This window comes from Aphelocoma coerulescens, chromosome 3 (genome assembly GCF_041296385.1).
Source record: "Aphelocoma coerulescens isolate FSJ_1873_10779 chromosome 3, UR_Acoe_1.0, whole genome shotgun sequence".
NCBI classification, from domain to species: Eukaryota; Metazoa; Chordata; class Aves; order Passeriformes; family Corvidae; genus Aphelocoma; species Aphelocoma coerulescens.
The window spans coordinates 21,284,036-21,303,748 of record NC_091016.1 but is presented as its reverse complement, the minus strand read 5'-3'; the positions used below and the strand labels follow the sequence as shown (position 1 = coordinate 21,303,748).

Genomic DNA, 19,713 nt, shown 5'->3' with positions numbered 1-19,713 from the left:
TCTCTCAAGACTAGGTAGATGTTCTCTAACAATCAATTACTCATTTTCCGCTGTGTTGGTTTATTGAGGATGGAACTGCTCCAACTCTATTTGTTAATTGCTGTTTTATTTTCTCTCTCTAGCCATTCGTTGTAATGGATTGTGGTTGCTTTTTCAACACAGATGAGAAACAGTAGCAGCAGAATTTTGTTCTCGTTCTGTATGGTGATTATTTTTTTTGTAATTCCACAGACCGATTTAGTGTTGTGAAAAAGCAAGTGCACAAATCCAGACTTTGCTACAGACTGGAAAGCTGCCTGTCCCATTTTAGTTCCTTGCTCAGCACTTTCTTTCACAGAAGTATGATACTATAAAATAAAATGTTTCTATGTCTGTTAGTGCTTGTACAATAGCTTTCAATCTGAATGTGAAAGAGGTTCCTGGATATAGTTTGTCACTCATGAAAAAGAAAAATAAACCAAAACCTAACAACAAAAAACAAACCCCACAACTTTTCTTAAGGAAGCAGTCTATCCATTTGGTCTTTGGGAGGCAGACCCTTGCAGCATTTGGTACACTTCACCATCGAGTAGTTTTCACTGTTTCCTGCTTCATTGTGTCGAGTCACAGGTGGGAATCTGGGAGCCTTCAGAAAGTCTGACTTGAAGGAGGTTGGGTTTTCAAAGAGGGTTTGTGTTCAGATTTTTAGAAAGCAGGACAGCTTGCATACTTACACTGGTTGATTCATGTTGCCAGCGTGAGAATCTAGTATTAGCAAGAGTGAATCCTTGGCAAGAAAATTTGGTTGCTGGCTGGTAGACTGAGATTTAGCAGAGGATGGGCAGAGCTTCTATGGATGTATGCCCAGGAATTAATTGTTATCAATAAAAGTTGTAACCTGATGTATCATTCATGTACCTTCCATTAGAATCAATTACATTATTTACATTATTTCTGTAATGCACCACTTGACCTTAATTGTGGTTGGCCCTGGCACCACTCTAAAAATGGAAGTGCTTCCATTGATTTCCACAGTGCAAAACCAAAGCTGCCTTCAACACATCACACTCAAAGAGCATCTCAATAATTAAGGAGGGGGGAGCATTTTCTCCTTTTAGGTAAATAAAAAAGGTGCTCATGTTTAAGGAGACATTATGGTTGTGAGGAATCTGGAACCTCCCTCTCTGATTACTGTTCTTTAAATTTCCATATATGAGTGTCAAGTTGGTTTGCAAGGCTCATGAAGCCTTTGTGTGCCTTTGCAGAATCTTGGATGGAGCCCATTTCCTGACCTGTGGTGTCATAACACTTGATTCTCTATGGCTTCTTCTCTCCTGATACCTACAGTGTATCATATACAAGGATAATTCCATATTGAAAAATGCTATGAAATCCTTGGATGGCTGAAGCCACATATTTTATGAAGCAGTGGATTATCTTGTTACTGGCAGAAAAATACATGGGGTTTGAGTAGGCAACAGTGATTTATTCAGCTAAGACTAAGTGCATTGACTTCTGTAGCTATGGTGACCACTTTATATCCATATAAAAATGAAGCAGAACTTTGACACTCATAGTCTGGAAGATTGTCCCTATTCTGTAATCTCCTATTAATTGAAACAGTCACAGTTTTCAAGGAACGCTGATAATCTAATGTGGCTTCTTGTATAAAATAGGTCATTGGGTTTAGCTGAACTAATTTTTCTCAAATATCATAGCCATTGTACTGTTTCATTGTCTCACATTATATATATTTATAAATAGTAAATAATATATATATAGTAGAATAGAATCTACCACATTTCACAGGAAATGTTTCCAGTAGCGAAATGATCTCCCTGTTGTAAATATGTGTCTTCACACCTGAATTGATCTACTTTCATTTTATTTTCCTTTGTGTTTGGGCCCTGGTACCTACCTTACTTCCCTGCTGCATAGAGGTACTTTTGTGCTGTGACAGTTTTCCACCTCATTGTTAATTCAGTCATTGTGAATCCCTTGTATTTTTCTGTGGACTGTACTTTCCAGTCTTTTGGTCACTCTTGCTGATCATCTGTGTACCTTCTCTAACTTTTCTCATTCTTCATTGTCACGATATTTATTCAGTTCATTATCCTTCTTCTGTGCAGATTCCACTACTAAATATTAATGTTTAGCTAATAACCCACCAGGAGCTTACAAGATTTTTCCAGAGGTATTTAGACTATTCAGGTTCTTTTTAAGTAAGAAGGGTCCAATTTCTATTCAGAATACATCTGTGTTTCCTGAAGAGCGACCTTATAAACACTAGTATAAAAACAAGTAGAATTTGGGTACATTTTGCACGATTTTAACTACCGGCTTTTAAGTATTCACATTCAAAATTCAGCTGTTTCATCTTTGTAGTTTTTTCCTGCATCTCCTAGGTCAATTAATACACTGATCTGCACCTAATTATCCCTGATTTCCAGTCTGATGTAATTGCTACTAACTTTTTCTGACCTTAGTAGGAGCTATATCAAGATTCTACTGTGGAAAATCTTGGACTGATTCTTCAAAAAAAACCTCAAACTCAAAAAACCTCATCAGCTTTAGTCTAGCTATGATCAGACTGTACTGAATGGTATATTTCTTTATAGTGATTTTATGGCACTTTAATATCTTTCAGGCTAAGAGTAACAAAAGTAATATAAATTAATACTATGAAATTATATGAGAATGTGTGTTACTTGCTTCCTGAAATCAAATCCTGTGGGGCTTGTTATGTGGTGTTTAAAGTAGCCAAGAATTACAGTAAAGGAAATGTTGCTTAAAACAGATAACTTGACATATACATTAACTATCCCAGTAAAAGTGAGAAAAATATCCATGAAACACCTGTGCTGTACATACAAAAAAGTCCACAAAGAGCAAGTGAATTTCCTATTAAAGTGTATGTGGAATCCATTAGTGGGTTCAGATGAGAGTAATGAGGTAATTTTTTTAATAGACATCGGTATAGATTAGTATAACATAATTTATATAGGAGAAACAGAAATGGAACAAGTAAATGGGTTGCCATAATATTTGAAAAACACTTACAGTGCTAGGAAACTGCTGAATAATTTTCCTGTGAAGAAATATAAACAAAGCAAAACAAACATTAGGCATATTTCAAGTGGTGCTGAAGAAATTCTGTCTCTTCTGAAGATACTCTATATAAAAGGATACTCATGGGAGATTTTTAACTACCTGCATCTCTGTTGAGTAGCACTTTCAGCAAATTAGCAGGGAAGTTCATAAATTACAGAGTAGTCAGACTTGCTGAATGGAAAGTAGGGGATCCCAAAAGAGACATCCTGAGTCCATTTCTTGCTGACATGAAAGTGAATGAAAATGGGAAAAAATGGAGGACTATATCATTAGTAACCAAAAAGTGAGTTCATGTCAGAAAGGAATGCAATTTACTGATTAATTTAAGGCTGTAATTTCAGGGGGAACAGAAAATAACCACAGTGAATAAAGAACAGTGAAAATGTAGTGTTAAAATCCAGAAGGAACATCAGTGTATTTTGTTGGAATGATTAAGAACACAGCATGTTTTTCTTCAGGTTTAAAAAAAGGATTTTGAGTTAGAAGTAAAAGAACTTTTGGAATACCTCAGTTTTGCTGAAGGGATGTTATATGAAAGGCCAATATTTAAAGCAGCTTTAGTGAGGAAGATGAAATTCATAATTAGGTCATGTGTAAAGAATTGTAATTGTGGTTATAAATACTAGAAACGTGGAGTCAAACATGACAGTTATGAATGGGGCAGGAACACAAATAGGTGGTCTTCAGCTTTTACAGGGAGGATTAGCAGATGCTTCAGAAGTTCAAATAAAGAAATATCAACCTGAATGAAGGGAAGAGGGACATCCTGGAGTAATGTCCCCAATTCTGGTCTACAAATTTCAAAAAATATGTAGAAAGACTGGAGAGGGTCCCAAGAAGTTCCACGAAGATGAGCAGAAGAGTCGGATGATTTGCCCCATGAGGAAAGACTGAAGTAGTGTTGGGTCTTTTCTCCCTGGTGAAGAGAAGGCTCGGGGGACATCACAGCGTTACAGTGCTTTAAGGGCAGCTACAACCAGGACAGAGGCTCTTTCTTCACAGGGACCAACATGGAGAAGACAAGGAGCAACGGGTACACATTGTACCAGAAGAGGTTTTGTGTTGATATAAGGAATAAACTTGCTAAAATGAGATCAATCACTGGAATAAGCTCCCCAGGAACATGGTGGAGTCCCCATTGCTGGAATTTTTCACAATGCCTTTGGACAGGGTGCTAGGTAATCTCAGGCTCCTTTTCCCATAAAACATTAAATCAGCTGATCTTCCGAGGTCACATCCAACCTGGACTTTTAATGAAAAGCAAAGTGGACAAAGTCTAGGAGAAAATGTTGATTATCATAAAAACATTTAAATCAGTCAAGTAATAATAATTGTGTCATTATATAGACCATGGTCTCTGGTGTGTGAAAGGTGCAGAGTGTTTGGCTGAGTTTGGGCATCTAATCCAGTTAAGAGGCACTAGAGAAAAAAGGAGAGAGAGAAACAAGGAATTTTTGTTTACTAAAGCATCTGTTTTGTAGCTTTCCATTCTTGAAATGAGAATGGAAAGATTACCATCCAAGGTATTTTGATTATCCATTGTGTTTTGTTATTAATGTGTTTATTAATAATCATTTGTGCTTAGGACCAAGTATCCAAAATGATTATATGTGAGGGTTGGGTTTTTTTTTTTCCCCTGTGAAATATCTGCTTGCTTTCCTTAATTGGAATATTTGGTTTCATAAATCGTTTTTTGGTGATGTAACACCAAAGTGAACATTTGCTCACAGAAAACTGTGTGATGGGGAAAGGAGCTTTCTTCACTGTTTTTTTTCCAGCAACAGCAAATATTAATTTCCCTGACAGTTATTTGGGTTGTGTAAAGCAATACAGCACTCCAAGGAAGACCAACAGCATTCAGGCACAGAAATTGATATGCTGAGGGAAAAGGTCTGGTTTTTTTTCCTGAACAATAACTATAAATATTTGAAGAGTATAAATGCTAAAGCACAGAAGCACAAGGGGAGAGATGCAATGGGATTGCTAAAGTGAAAATTTAGATTGGATGACTATTAGGAAAAAATGATTGACAGTGAGAATAGATTATGTAGTGGAGCACTTTCCCAAAGGTATTGGTAAAAAGCCTGTATCAGTACTTGCTGAGATACTTCAGAGTAGATTGTATATAGAAGCAAAAGCTATTCTGCAGGGAAACATGCTGTTCTTGGAGAGCTGTGCTGGAGGACTTAATAGATTTGCTACAAGTCATTTATGTGAATCATTTAGAGATGTGTTACGGATTTTTTTTTTCTCATTGAAAGTAGTTCTGTAACATTTCCCACTCACTATGGATCATAGTGAGTTTGTGTTCATCACAGACTTAGTAAATCAATATCCCATAACAGTACTTTATATACATTATTCATTACACTTTTGTGAAATAAAATATTTTGAAGAGGAGGAGGAAATCGGGAAGTGTGAAAGATGTAGGATGTTTGTGTTCTGGCACAGGGAGTGTGTGAGAAGGGAGTTCTGGAAGCTTACAGACCCTGTGATGTGATTTCACTGAGACCTGAGTTTCATCCTTTATTTCTAGTATTTTTCTTCCTACTTTTCTAAAAACTGTAACTGTTCTGGGTACTAATATTGTCTGAAAAGTATATTGCTTGGAAGGATACAAAGGAAATGATCACAGAAGGTGTTAGGAGGATACTTCCTTAAAAGACATGACCTTCAGAAAAAGCACTTTGTCTCCCATATGTAACAATATTTCTTCAAGAACTTGTGGAGGCTTTGCATAGGCACAAACTGGATGAAATCATTGGAGATTGGGGAGTGCAGAGGCCCAGAGAACTGGGTCATCACATGGAGTTTTTCAAGCATTTCATTTCTTAATTCCTCTTCAATGCATATAATGCCTGCATATTTACCCTTTGAAACACCAGTGGGAAGGACACTCATTTGATACTGAATAGCCCTCAGTGTTCACTTTCAGTGTAGATCTCCTGCTGTGGAGGCTGGAAGTGATGTGTATTGAATTATCAATTTTATATTATTCCTTTCCACTTTCAAGAAATATATAAGAGGAAGAAATTAAAAGTAGTCATGGAGGCCTTTTGGACACTTGATGTGCACTTCAACAACATCACTTGGTCAATTGTGTCCATGTCCTTTTCCTTGCTCTTTTTTCCTCTGCCCATGCCAGACTTGGAAATAACTGAGTTTTCTGAGCCTCTGGGTGGGATGCTTAAAATAATTACCATAAGGAACAATATGTTCCTTTTCATTAATGCCGTTCTTATGGAGAGTGCTTATTTTGTGCCCCAAAGATGGGAAAAGAAATTTTAGTCTTCCTCCCTTCTTGTTCCATTTGCCCAATGTGCATACGTTTTTCAGATAATACAAGGTGCAGGTCAGCCACTGCTTTGTTCATAAATATTCATGCCTGTATAGATGGGGGAAAAAATAAGTGACAGGTTAGCATAAACTAAATATTCAGCACAACTCAGCAACATCACGATTGAAATGGAAATATGCAAGATACAGGAAGAGCTGTTCCAAGAAAATGTTTGAAAAGAAAATACTTTTCTATATTTCATCTGTCACTATTTTGGGGGAAAAAACCAGAATATTTTGCTCTGTGTGAGATAGGGCAAATTAAAAAGATTGCAAAATGCAGATTAGATTCTAAGAGCCAGCCAATAAACTGACAAAAGCAGCTGGAACCTGGCAGGAAGATTTTGATGAGTCTTGTGCCTCCAGAATCGTAGAACAGAAATTCTCAAGATGTCATTTTCCTGGACATTGTAAGGCTTCAAACCTGGTTTGAGAGTGATGTTTAGATGTTTGTTGTCCATATTCTCCACTTCCTTAGTCAAGATTCTCTTTCCCTTAATGGAAAGACTAATCTTTTTAAGGCCATTTAATCCAAAACCATAGAAAGTAAGTGGACTCTGTTCCTGTTGATTTCTTGCACATTGACTAGATACATTATATTAGCAGCAGCCATTTGATGATCTATTATACTAACAGATAAGATCATAAAGTTCTGTGAGAACATATTACTGTAATTTAATGCATCATCAGAGTCCAGAATTGACTGGTAAAATGGACAAGCACGAACACCTAGATGTCAGCTTCCTGATCCTTCTAACCTTTGCTCACAAGATGTACTCATTTACCACTGCTATTATAATACTTGTTTCTGTTGGAGAAATGTCTGTTAAATCTGTCAAGAGCTGGCAGATTTGTTCTGTGCTTTTTCAGCTGAGACTCTGCTTTTAGGAACACTCACAAACATAATTGAGTATGAGGAAATGGCATGAAACTGAGTCAGAGGAGGTTCAGGTTGGATATTAGGAAAAAGTTTTTCCCCCAGAGGGTGGCTGGGCACTGGAACAGGCTCCCCAGGGCAGTGGTCACAGCACCAAGCCTGAGAGAGTTCAGGAAGCCTTTGGACAACGCTCTCGGGCACATGGTGGGACCCTTGGGGTGTTCTGTGCAAGGCCAGGAGCTGGACTCGATGATCCTGATGGGTCCCTTCCAACTCAGCATATTCTGTGATAATTCCTAATAAGACAGGAATTAGATATTTGATTCTGTTTGTTCTGTTAGGTTTGGGGCTTTTTTTAATATAAAATCTATACTGTTGTAGAAGAAAAAGACCCCATGAAACAAATGTTCTCTTTCCAAGACTTATTCCAAGGAATTTCATACATGTAAAAGCTACTGAGAACTGAGATGCTTTTTTGCCATTTAGATGGTGCATATTTTCCAAGTTTTAACTGGTCAGCTTGAAAACAATAATGAGACAAGTATTATTTCTTTACTTCCAGATAGCAAAGATAGGCTTTAAAATATTTTAATGAACAAGATTTGTAGAAATATAAAAATCTGTATTATTGATTTGTTTAAAAATTCATGCTTATTGAGTCAATCTCAGTATCATCTAATTGTCAAACTAAAAATACAGTTATTAACTTTTTTACAATTGTTTCACAATTCTTTCAATAAGTTTAGCTGAAGGTTAGGTTGATATTCCCCCCAATTTTTCGTAAAACACATTTAGCATACATTTAATAATAATCAAAATGGTGTTAAAAAAAATCTAAACTAGTTACTAAGTCAATTACCTAAATATTTTAGTGCTCTAATATGCTCAAAAGAGTATATTCTTTCATTCAAAAGTCCATAGTCAGTTTTTCAGGTATTTGCAGCTCTAGATATGTATCCAGTCTGAATAAGTACTTATTTTTATATCAAATAAATATAAATTTTTATATCAACTGAGAATTGTAGCTTGCACAAATTTGCTATTTCTTTAGTTAGATGTTCAGCTCAGATATCTTCAAACTTGCAAATTATAAGGTTATGCCTAGGAAGAGAAATATATAAAATAAATTGAAAATTCAGTGATGTGGCTTATGTGGTTAAAAGCCTCAGTAGTTTGGCTCAACTGTGAACATGCAAACAAAATGACCAGCACATCTGACACCTTAAAATTCTGCTTTTGTATCTGTGTTTGAGGGTTCCATTATTATCATTTACAAGAACTGAAATGCTGATATAATCAAGCTGGTAAGAAAGCCTCTGATATTATTTCAGCTAAATATGTATAACAGAGATGAGCAGGAGCACATTTTTTCTTCTTTTTTTTTTTTTTTTTTTTTCCTCTGACCAAAGAAATAAGTTAAAAATGCTTGGTAGTCCCAGTTTAGTGGTAGTAAGCTATTTTGCAACTCGTTGTGCCAATGAGAGAGAAGAAAATGACAGTGTTTTGCAATCTCCAATTTAGTTATGAAGTAAAAGCTGAACTTAGCTAAGTAATGAATAAGAGCAGATACTTCAAGTCAAAATAAATCACATTAATCAGTATGCCAACCTTCCTTTGTGTACAGGCTCAGAGGAAGTTGTTAGAAAGCAGAAGGCTCGTCAAGTTCGTTATTCCTGTGAGACAGACGTAGAAATAACTTGAATTACAGCAACAATCATGCCACGAGACCATTGTATTTTTTGAGTCAGATTATTAATATCAAAGGGTACTAGGAATTTGAATTACCAAGCTTGTATTTTGAAAGTGTATTGCCATACTCAGCTAGGGGCCAGGTTTAACAAGGTCAAATTATTAACATTACGATTTCAGAGAGCAACATTCCTCCTGTCAGCCTCTTGGTGGTTTTCATTTTTGTGAAACACCTGCTTGAAAGCCAAACACTTCCAAAGACTGGATGATGCCATGGGTCTGACTCCAGTCCAAGAAGATGAGTGAGCCCCACTAGTTTCTCCTGACATCACACAGGTACACACAGCAGGATTTAATCACATGCCCTGGTATTATTTATTGGTTTATGTTAGGATTAATACCTTATATAGGCATTTTTTCACAGTTGTTTGGGGTTTTTTTGTGCTCACTAAATATTGTATTCAAATCTACTTTTTCAGTCAGAATGAGACTATTAATTTATTTTCTCTTGAAAGGTAAGTGCTTTTATTTTTTGTGGTTATAATAATCATGAGGCCCACACCGCACTGATTTTTGCTTTCTTATCTCTTATTTACTCCTGAATTAAAGTTTTTATTAGTCATCATCAACTGCTTGCTAAATAATCCTGAATCAGTGTTTATATAGGAGTCTTTATCACAATCATTAACCAGTACAAGTCACTTCAGCAAGACTAAGGCCCCACTACAGAGAGCAGAATCTTGAAAGTAGTTTTTTCAGACTCTTCCAAAGAAAATGAATGCTACAGCTCTTTACGTAATCTTGTATTGTTTTGTGAGATGGAGTTGTACTGAGATGAACATAAGCAACAGTTACTAGCATAGATGTGGCCACTTAAATCCTTTATTTAGGTTTCATGTATACCCTTTATGGTTTTTTAATATATGTATAATTCAGCACATGCCATGTGTAGTCCCAAGAAAGTATTCTAATGGAAATAGGAAATCTTTTTTACCTGACACTTTTGTCCAAGGAAAAGCCTATTTTCCTCCCACTTTTCTGAAGTGGTATTTGTGAACATTTTAAAATATGTTTTATATTTAAAGTAGCTTCAAGTTGCAGTGGTTATTTGAAATGAAAAAAAAATCCAAAAAATCTAACGATGAAAACAAATGTCAGAACATTGCTGGGATTCTCAGTTGGTGCACCCAAAGACATGGGGAAGTGATAAACACTTAATGGCACTGTCTACATTACTTCTCTTCACAGCTATTTAAAAAACCCCAAAACACTGTGAGGAGTGTTTATTGTGACAGACACACTTACATATTCAAAAATATTTTGCAGAACAAAATAACTTTTAAAGGTTTGCCTATGTGTTAAATTGCAATAAGCTGCAATAACTTGTGTAAAGGTACTTTTGGCAGTTCATTTTGTATGGCAAGCTGCTCTTCTGGAATGGTTTTAGATGAACACTGTTGTAGTGTTTTCTTCTGATCATCTTGCAGAAGAATTGATTTTGCTTGAGGCTGAGGACCTCTCACTCAGTACCAAACCAAAGGTAAATTTTATCCTCTGACATTCCTTTAACATTAACACCAAAGTCTCAGGCTTGGAGGTCACCAAGCAGAATCAGACCCTTTAAACACCATACTTAAGCGTGCTCTGTTGCATTCTCTCACTGCAATGAGGTGGCATGTTGTATTGAAAACCAAATAACACATCCCTCTTCCTTATCATTATAGTGGTAATTAATTTTAATTAGTTCAGCCAGTCTATTTTGGAGGACAGCTATAACCTCAAATTTATTTACATAAAGCTGGCCCATAGGTTAGAGATGCCTTTAAATATAAAAGAGATGCCTTAGAAGTGTCCCATTAATGAATTATTTTCTTGAAAATGTCTATATGCTTTTAGCCAAAAATGTTGTGAGCTATGCATAGCAGTTTTTTGACATTGGAAGAGCCCTTCTTTTCCTCTTACTTCTCTGCATGAGTACTGTTTCTTCATATGTCATTTCAGAAAATACAGGCTGTTTAGAAAAGGAATGTGAGCACAGAACCAAGTGCAAAGGAATGCAGTGGCAGCAGCCTCGAGCTGCACCTTTCTGTCATTAAACAATGGTGAGGGAAAAACTGACTCTGAATAACATGTGATGGTTTGATACCTTGTGCTGCAATTATAGTAATAACCTTGAATGCCAAAGTACCACGGAAACTTATCTTCCAATTGTCATAGATATCTGAGAAGGCAAAGATTGTTTCAAAACACTGATGTGAAGAGTTGCTCATGTTGCAGTACTGGAAAGCTAAAAGGACACATTAAAAGGGTTATGAGGATTCAAAATAAATCGCAGGTGAAGGTAGGGAAGGATTTTCCTGGATGTCTTCCAGGAATGTGCCCAGCATAGTTAATGGGTGGGAATTTGACTTTCATTTTTACTTTTATACTATTTACTTATCTTGGTAGAGCAGAATTTAGCCAACAACTGCATAAATTGCTGCTGTATTAATATCACAGAAAATCAGAGCTGTTAAGCTAAGGGGGAGCTGTGCTGGCTCGCAGAACTAGAGAAGCAAAGTTTCTACATCTTGTCAACAAGTAGCCAACTTCACTGAGCCAATTGTCAGCCAAAAGAGCTGAGAGAGAATGAGGTTTCTATGTGAAGGCTGGCCAAAAGCTCATAAAAGAGGGCCATTTTCCCCTCAGTGGAACAGAAGGTTCTTTCAAACTGGGAATTGGGAAATGGAGATGAATCCAAACAAGAGAGCAACTAAAACACCCAGAGCCAAGAGCCACCTATTCAGCTAGAGGCTGGAGTAACCTATACAGGTGAGAGAGAAGAGGAAGAAAAAGCCAGCTGGGTGTTTATTATTCTGGGGAAATAATAAGAGTAATAAGTTGGGAGCTACTAATAAACTTACTGGAAAGGCTGAAGGAAGGAAGGAAATCTAGTGAGGGGTGGAATTAACCTCCCTAATTTCACCAAAGGATATGTAGAATTGACATTCGGCATTTAATTTGAAGCCTACGGTTCTTTTCCCGTGTTTTCAGTCATGTTTCATATGGAAAAAAATGTTTGTTCACATATTTCAGGTGTTCAGGGTTAAGTGTGTTGGTAACTAAATTTTTTTAACAAGTTTCTGTTAGTTTGTCTTCAGATCTCTGACCTCCTCTACTTGGATTGTGTTGAGCTCATTTTAGCTTTTCTTTTTAATTTGAGATTCATTATTTTTCTCTTTTTGTGACAACTTCCATTTTAACTCATACGACTCCTACCCTAATGAAAGGTAGCTCAGATTTTAAGTACATCTGTTCAAGTGCACTTGAGGTGAGATGCTCCTTAGAACATTAATTTTTGCATATGCATTATCTTTTCCTTTTTTAGTGATTTGGTTCTGTATTTTCTGACCTTGAATTTAAAACTTTAAGCACTAAAGATAGGAAACATCCAGCATATAATGAATATTTTGCTAAAGAAATAAGCCTTGAACCCTACAATGGTAATGATTGTGCTCTGCTTTACAGTCCCTCTTTCTCATAGTCCTTAAAGAGTTCTTTTGCTTGATCTTGGCTAAGAATGGTTAATGGAGAAAGAGGAAAAACAGCACATTTCTGACTTTGCTGCAGAATTAGTCTTTGGTAACTTACTGCACTGTGAAAGAAAGAAGAGGAAAAAGCTAAAATCCAGCATGACAATTGAGTCTCCTGTAGCCCTTTCCTTTCCCAAACAGTCATTGGAGGTAGCATATAATTTGTTTTCTTTCTTAGACTGTGTACAATATATTAATGCAAAGCGGATTTTGCCTTAAATAATAGATTTTGTTTTCCTTTTGGTGTTTCCTGTTTCTCTTGTTTTTGTTTCATGACTTATGTCTTGGTAAAGGCTTTATCTTTACTAGTGAGCCAATAGAGCTTTTGTGGAAGCAACCTGTCCCTAAACTCTGCAATTAAGCTGTTGCCAAGAAATTTCTATGAGTCCTTGCCATGGGAAGTTAAAAAAAAAAAAAAGAAAGGAAACTTGAACCCATTTCTTAAGAGCAGAAAGCATAGCAACCACAGTCAGAAACATTTAGCAGTCTGGCAGCAGACAGCAGGATATATAAAGAATAACAAAATAGTCTATTGAAGAGGGGAAAAGAGATCTTCAAAAGACTTGTGTCCACAGCAGGGTGAAAAACATAACAATCCCATTATCAATGTTGTTAGAAAAAAAATGTTGGTTTTCTTTTTTTCCTAAGTTCTGCCAACATATCATGTTAAACAATATTCCAGTAACTCAGAACATAAAAAGGCATTTTCTGGCATCCCCTTAAATTGTCTCTATTCAGGCAGTCAAAGTAGGAGAGAAAAGAAACAAACAGTTCTGGGATCCACATTGAAAACTCCAGCAGAAAAGACTAGTTGGCCCAGAAGCTGAGCTGTCATGACTGTATTCATTCTGCAAATAGGTGACATACACTAAACTGAGGTGACTTTCCCCATACTGCTCAGGGAATCTAAATTCACACTCACAATATACCTATAACTTCATTTCTGTCAGTACTGGTTTTGTTCCTACAGCTATATGTATCTGTTAACAACATGTTATTGCTTTAGCATAATTAATAGATCTGCTTTGTACTGAATTGTGAGTTATTTTTAATTCTGGGGGTTCTTTTGGGGTTGTGTTTTTCTGGTTTGGTTTGATTTCTTTTTTTTCCCCATTCTTTTTACATCATTATTTGGGGTTAGGAGAGTGATGATTTTCAGACAATCTACAGTGGAAGTTCAGGTGTGCTATTGAAATTATAGTGAAATTCCCTATGGTTATGGTAATTTTAGCCTTTTTTTTTTTTTTGTACCCATTTTCCTTCCTAGAATTTGCAGGGATATGATAATTAGCAGTTTAAGTAGAGCATAAATTTACGTGCATTAAGTATGCCTGCTTTGTGTAAACAGAAGTTTTCCAAATGCCTGGTGTGCAATATATCTTGTTCTATTCAGGAAGGGGAGTGCAGAAAATGTCCGTGTTGCTTAGTTACAGAAACAACAAACATCACAAATTTGTTGTCTTTAGTTAGCCATGGAGTGTGGCATTAAAGCACTTGCCAAGTGCATTATCAGGGCATAGGATGCTATGCTTTTGTGTTCACCCTGAGACATGGATTGTTCAAGTTCAGCTTTTATTGTGTGCAGCTTTTGAACAGATTGGGTGCATTTTGGATTTTTTATCTGAATGATCAATGTGCTCTGCACTCTGTAGTTGCAGACTAGAAAGTCAGAGCTATATCGTACTTGTTTTCCTTAAAAAGAAAAAGGGGGATTGACACCCTACACCCTATAGGAAATGAAAACGTGTCTGATTTTGGATGGAGCTTCACTAGATTTTGTGCTGGTAATGCAAACTCAGTCTTTAGGCAAGTTTCTGCCCTGTGAGGAGCCGGTGTATCCAATTTACAGAGAAGCGAGAAGAAATTAAATTCTCTGTGAGGCATTTACATGCAGGTTAAACCCCAATCCCTGGATTACTGGTCCTGACTTCCTTACACAAGGGTCATTATAATGGTTTTCTTTTTTCTACCTTAGGCCAAAGTAGTCTGTGGAGAGAACATCTGATTTAAGAAATGTTCTTGTTATATATAAAGCTACAAACAGCAGAACAAAGCACATCATCATACCATATGAACTGTATGTTTGCCTTGGAAAACCTGTTTAATATTTTCAAAATTTTGAGTGTGATTTGTTTGTACTCCATGGTTTTGGATGCTCAGTCTGGACAGGAAGAGGAAGCAGGAGATATATATTCCCAGAAATATAATCCAAGGAATTTGTTGCACTTTAGTGCTTTTTTATTTTTTCCTAAATCAATTAAGTCAAGGGGTTTTTTTGAGCTGAAAATTGCAGAGCTGTTTCCCAGACCATAATAATTGACCTAAAATGATGCAACAAATGCACATGCTATTGTTTTCTCCAGGTGTTTATGTATCCATAGCATGGAACCCTATCCTGTGTCCTTAGCCTTATCTCCCACTTAGTGGGACTCTAGAGATATCTGGGTTTTATGTTGGTGCTCAGTGACCCCCTTTCTAAATGCCCCCCACTACCATCACCACCACATTTGCACAAATATCGATCTCAGGAGAAAGAAAACCATTTCACTTGAAGATAAGTTAGTTGTTCCTTGCAACATTCAATATACCCCTTAATTGCTTCTCTATGTTTAGAAAACAAAGCTGGATTATGATGTTGAGTAACCCTAGAGGCTTGAATAGCTGTTATCATTCACGTTGTGTGCTTTCACATTGTGTTCAAAAATGCACCCCATTGCAAACATTTGAACTTGGGCTCCTTAAGTTCTGTGTAAATAGTCTGTAGTTTATTGTGTTCCCTGATACATTCATTTTGGAGCTTGAAAATGCATGGAAGCATATTAGGAAAATGACAAGCCTCCTGTGAGAAGCTGACGTTCCTAGATTATTTCAAAACCATACAGCAGGGTCTAAAAAAGTACCTGATAGCTCTTAGCAGTCAGTTTTGCAGGTGGATTCCTGGAGAGTGTGTTGCTGTGTGCACCAGATTATTCTCAATGAGCATAGAAGTTCTAGTGGCTGGTAAAGCAAGCTGATAAAATTGCCTCAGGCTTCCCTTACTGCAAGTCCCATTGTTACAGTTTCTGGCATCAGCAAGTTTTCCCTCCTGCTGATGCCACTTTTCAGGGGAAGCCTGTAGGTTGGTAGCACCTACCTGAGCTATTTCAGGTAATATTAATCTCCATTTTGGAGAATTAACTGTCATCATATGCACCAGGTGATGCAGGTTTCATGGAAATACAAAAATATGGAAGCACTGTTTTACTGTAACAATGACTTATATCATCCAATTTTTAACAGGTTTTGACATTGGGTTCATCCATTTATTCAAATTGCATTTAGAAAAGTATTTTACTTCATCTGCCAGTTAAGTAAATAGACAAGTTGTTTGGGACAAGGTCATAGCGGCAGGTGCTCTGAAATCCTGGGTTCTCTTTGATTCTCAAGGAAACCTAGATGCTGCAAATCAGGTGATGTGATCAGCTCCTTGAGAATCATCTTTGGTTTTAAGAATGTAAAGTAATTTGAAATAAATGCTTCATAATAATTTAAAGGATTTTTAATCATAGTTATTGAAAAGCTATTGCTGGCAGAGGTGGTCAGTATTTTGAAATATTTAAGGGTAATGCCCTTTCTTCATAAGGTTTAATGTGGAAAGGGTTGCACTTTGAATTGAAAATAGTGTTGTAATCTGGATTCTTTCACACCTTTCATGGTTACAAATCTCATGGGGCAGGGTCAGTAGAAAGACATGATAGTCTTCTGTTTATTTTTAAAAATTTTTTAAATTTTTTTGACTTATAAATTTGCTAATTAAACAGTTATATATTTAGGATACATCCCTAGTATGAATTCCTTCTCTTTTCCTTCACCTTTTCTCAGGGTCATTCATAGATTTATACTTCCTTACACTTCTGGAGTTCATTGCACAGTAGGGCCCTGGCTTGCAAAAAAACCTATACATGATTTATCTTTGGGAAGCATGAATTAATTTAGGTTGTGCTCCAAGATGACCACAGACCACGTTAAAGAGAGTGCTGAGCTTAAGGTAATAATTGCTGTCTCAAAGCTGGACTTACTTGTTAAAACACAGTTCTGTGATACTGAAGTTACCCAGCATGTGGTTGGCCTAGATGGTAGCAAAGGAAGCCCCATATCTTGATTGTAAAATGTTCTGCCCTGTCTCTCTTAGAAAATAAATTTATTCCTCATTTTGGATAGCTTGGTTGCAAATTATGTGGGGACTTGCTGACTGCTCCATTTTTCTTGGGAGCTTAGGTGACCTTTTGAAGTTTCCAAGAATGAGGTAATTATATATTTTAAAGACTGAGGTCTTGAAACTCACTTGATATTAACAGGAAAGAACAGAGTGAATACAAGACAAATTCAAGGTGCTCTTAATGGCGTGATACAATTCCCTGAGGGCTGGCAGTTTCATGTGTAGGAAACTTAGTTTGTTGCTCAGGTATGAAAGTGAGTGCAAGAGCAAGCTAAAAACCAGGGCCAACCCAATGGATGCCAGGATACTGAATGATGGGTTGTGTGGGAGGAAAGGGGAATGTGACTCCAATATTTCTCTGTTGCAAATTACCTTCACTTGACTAATTGTGAATCCATGTCTCTAATGGAGGGAAAATGTACTGAGTTAACGTAATATGCTGTGTGCCTCAGATGGAAACAGCAGATAATATAAGCCCTATTAAAAGCATGTTTGTCCTTATGTACACAGAACCAAAAGAAAAAAGGCAAAATCAATGGATAAATCAGTAAGTTATTTGTACCCTAGAGGCTGTTGTTTCTGAAGCATGTACCTTCATGAAATGTTAGCCTCAGAATTATTTCTTACTGTTCAGTGGTTTTCCCAAAATTTAACAACTAATCTCTGTGAACATACTGCTTTTCTCCTTTTTGTTGTGCTTCGCTGATGGCTAAGTACATTTTTCATGGATAGGAAGAGGAGTAAGAATCTCAGCATAACACCAGGAAACAGGCTCCCAAATGCAAGCTGTGTTCAGTTAATAGTTTACAGTTCTTTTCAGTTATGGTTCATATATTGCTGTTTTATTACCAACTATTCATGATAAATTCAGTTCCAAATTTTCTGTTTAGTAAGAGTAAACAATCATAAGCACATTCTAAAACTCAGAACATAAGCACTCTAAAACTTAGATATAGGCTTTATTCAGTGTCCCCACAATGTATGTAATAAGATGCAGTCGTTTGCTTCTCAGTAGCTATGAAGTTTCAGTTGTGGAATATGGAAGCAAGAAATTGTCATTTGCAATATTTAGGGATTCCAAGAATGTTTTAATATTGGTGGCATAAAATTGACAATATTTGTCACTGTTACTAAAGTGTTCTAGCAACATTTCCCTCATACATTATATATTAAGTTAATTAAGAGCTGGTGACAAGTTATTGAGAAAGCCATTTCACTTTATCCATTATGTTCTTAAACGGTATTTATTAGAAATTATTCTTTCTGAGTTGGAAAATGACTTCAAATCATAGAAAGCTGTTTCAGACATCAAGGAAAACCTAGCTTTCATTTACTCTCCTGGTTTTTAACATAGCTATTAACTCCCAATTGTAATATTCAGTTCACCATCTTTCATTAAGGTTGGACAGTTTGATTTGTCCATAAACAAGAAATTCTCTTTGTACATTTATTTGCCTTGCCCTGGAACCTGCTCTTGTTCAGCAGGCAATTTAATATTTTCTCATGTTTTTTGTTGACATACTTCCTTTCACTGTCACCAAGCATGATTTAGTTCTAATAAGAGTCCAGTTGTTCCTTTTTTATTTATTTCATCCTCTGGCACTGTTTAATGCTTTTCAGTCTAATCTAGAAAGGTTGCCCCCTGTAGCTTCTTCAAACGAAGTGGGAGCTTCCCAAAATCCTTCTTGATGCAGAAAGAGGTCAATGCTTCATGAGACCAGATATCTCTTAAGTAACCTCCCAGACTGCTGCCTTCTTGCTGCATTCCTCTTCACTCTAAAGACAGAAAGCCAGCCCAAAGGGATGTCACTTGCATGTGCTTATTCTCCAGTACCATTCTAAACTCCTGTGCACAATCTGTAAAATCTCAGGTATTATGGATGCATTTGATAAATGGAAATATGTTTCCTTACTAAGTAATATTACAGTTTAGTCCAATTCTATTCACTTCTGGTGATATCAGTTGAAGAACACAACACATTATCTGTGTCTCTGTGGCAGGGTAGCATTTCTGCTGTCAGCAATCCACAGTGAGGTTTATCTGTCGTCTTTGGAGACACAGCTGTCATGGGAGCAGTACTGCTTTAACTCAGTTCTGAAATAAAATGAAGAAATAGGCTTATTTATTAGCTTTTAGGGTACGTTTTAATATAGTAGAATAATTCTGACAAGTCTTATGATAAAATTTGCATTGTGGATAATGATATAATTGGAATGAACACAATTCTTACTAAAAAAATGTCACTCTATCAATCATTTCCTTTTCTTTTATCTTGAAACATCATTTTTCAATAGCAACTATCACTTGTGGGGTATGTCATCTTAGATTGTGTAAGTGCTAGTGCTTTGATTTCTAACAGTAGCATGGCTCTGCTGTTCATCTGCTGTGTTTTCCCCTTACTGGGTGTCAGAGTGGGTTTCACTTGTGTTCAAACTAAATCTCAGAGGAAATGAATCCAGCAGATCTATCCTAAGTATTCAGAAAGCACTTTCTAACCCCCAATAGGGATGTAAAGTCTAAACCAGTGATGGGTCCCCTGTAGCTCCGAACTACACTCCATAGTTGGAACATTGGACGAGGGCCAGACGTGATCTAGTCCTGAATGCTGCAGATCTGTAGATGAAGAAGCCTCAGCACAAAGTGCTTGGTTTTGCTGAGCTGTTGCTTTTTCTCCAAATTGCTTTTTAATGTAGGGCTTAACCTTAGAAACACAGAAGAAAGTTTTAGCTTCTGTCGCTATGGTTTTGTATTCAGCCCTTCAGTGGTATTTTAGCTTGAGTCTTTCATTTATCAAACAATTAAAGTATTGACAAAACACTTGTGCATTCCTTTGGTATTGGGGAGCTCATTTCAGCAGCTCTTGTATTATGGATAACTCAGAAAGAGCAGCAATTTGAGAAAATACTAATAAAGAAAAGAACCCTGGGAAATGGTTGCATCATGACAGGCT

General features: G+C 36.6%; 1 protein-coding gene across 26 annotated transcripts in view; it reads left to right on the top strand.

The window, feature by feature from the left end:
* Nucleotides 1–19,713, top strand: part of NRXN1 (neurexin 1) — a 681,973-nt gene that overhangs the window by 251,496 nt on the left and 410,764 nt on the right. The gene's annotated exons all lie outside the window — the stretch shown is intronic.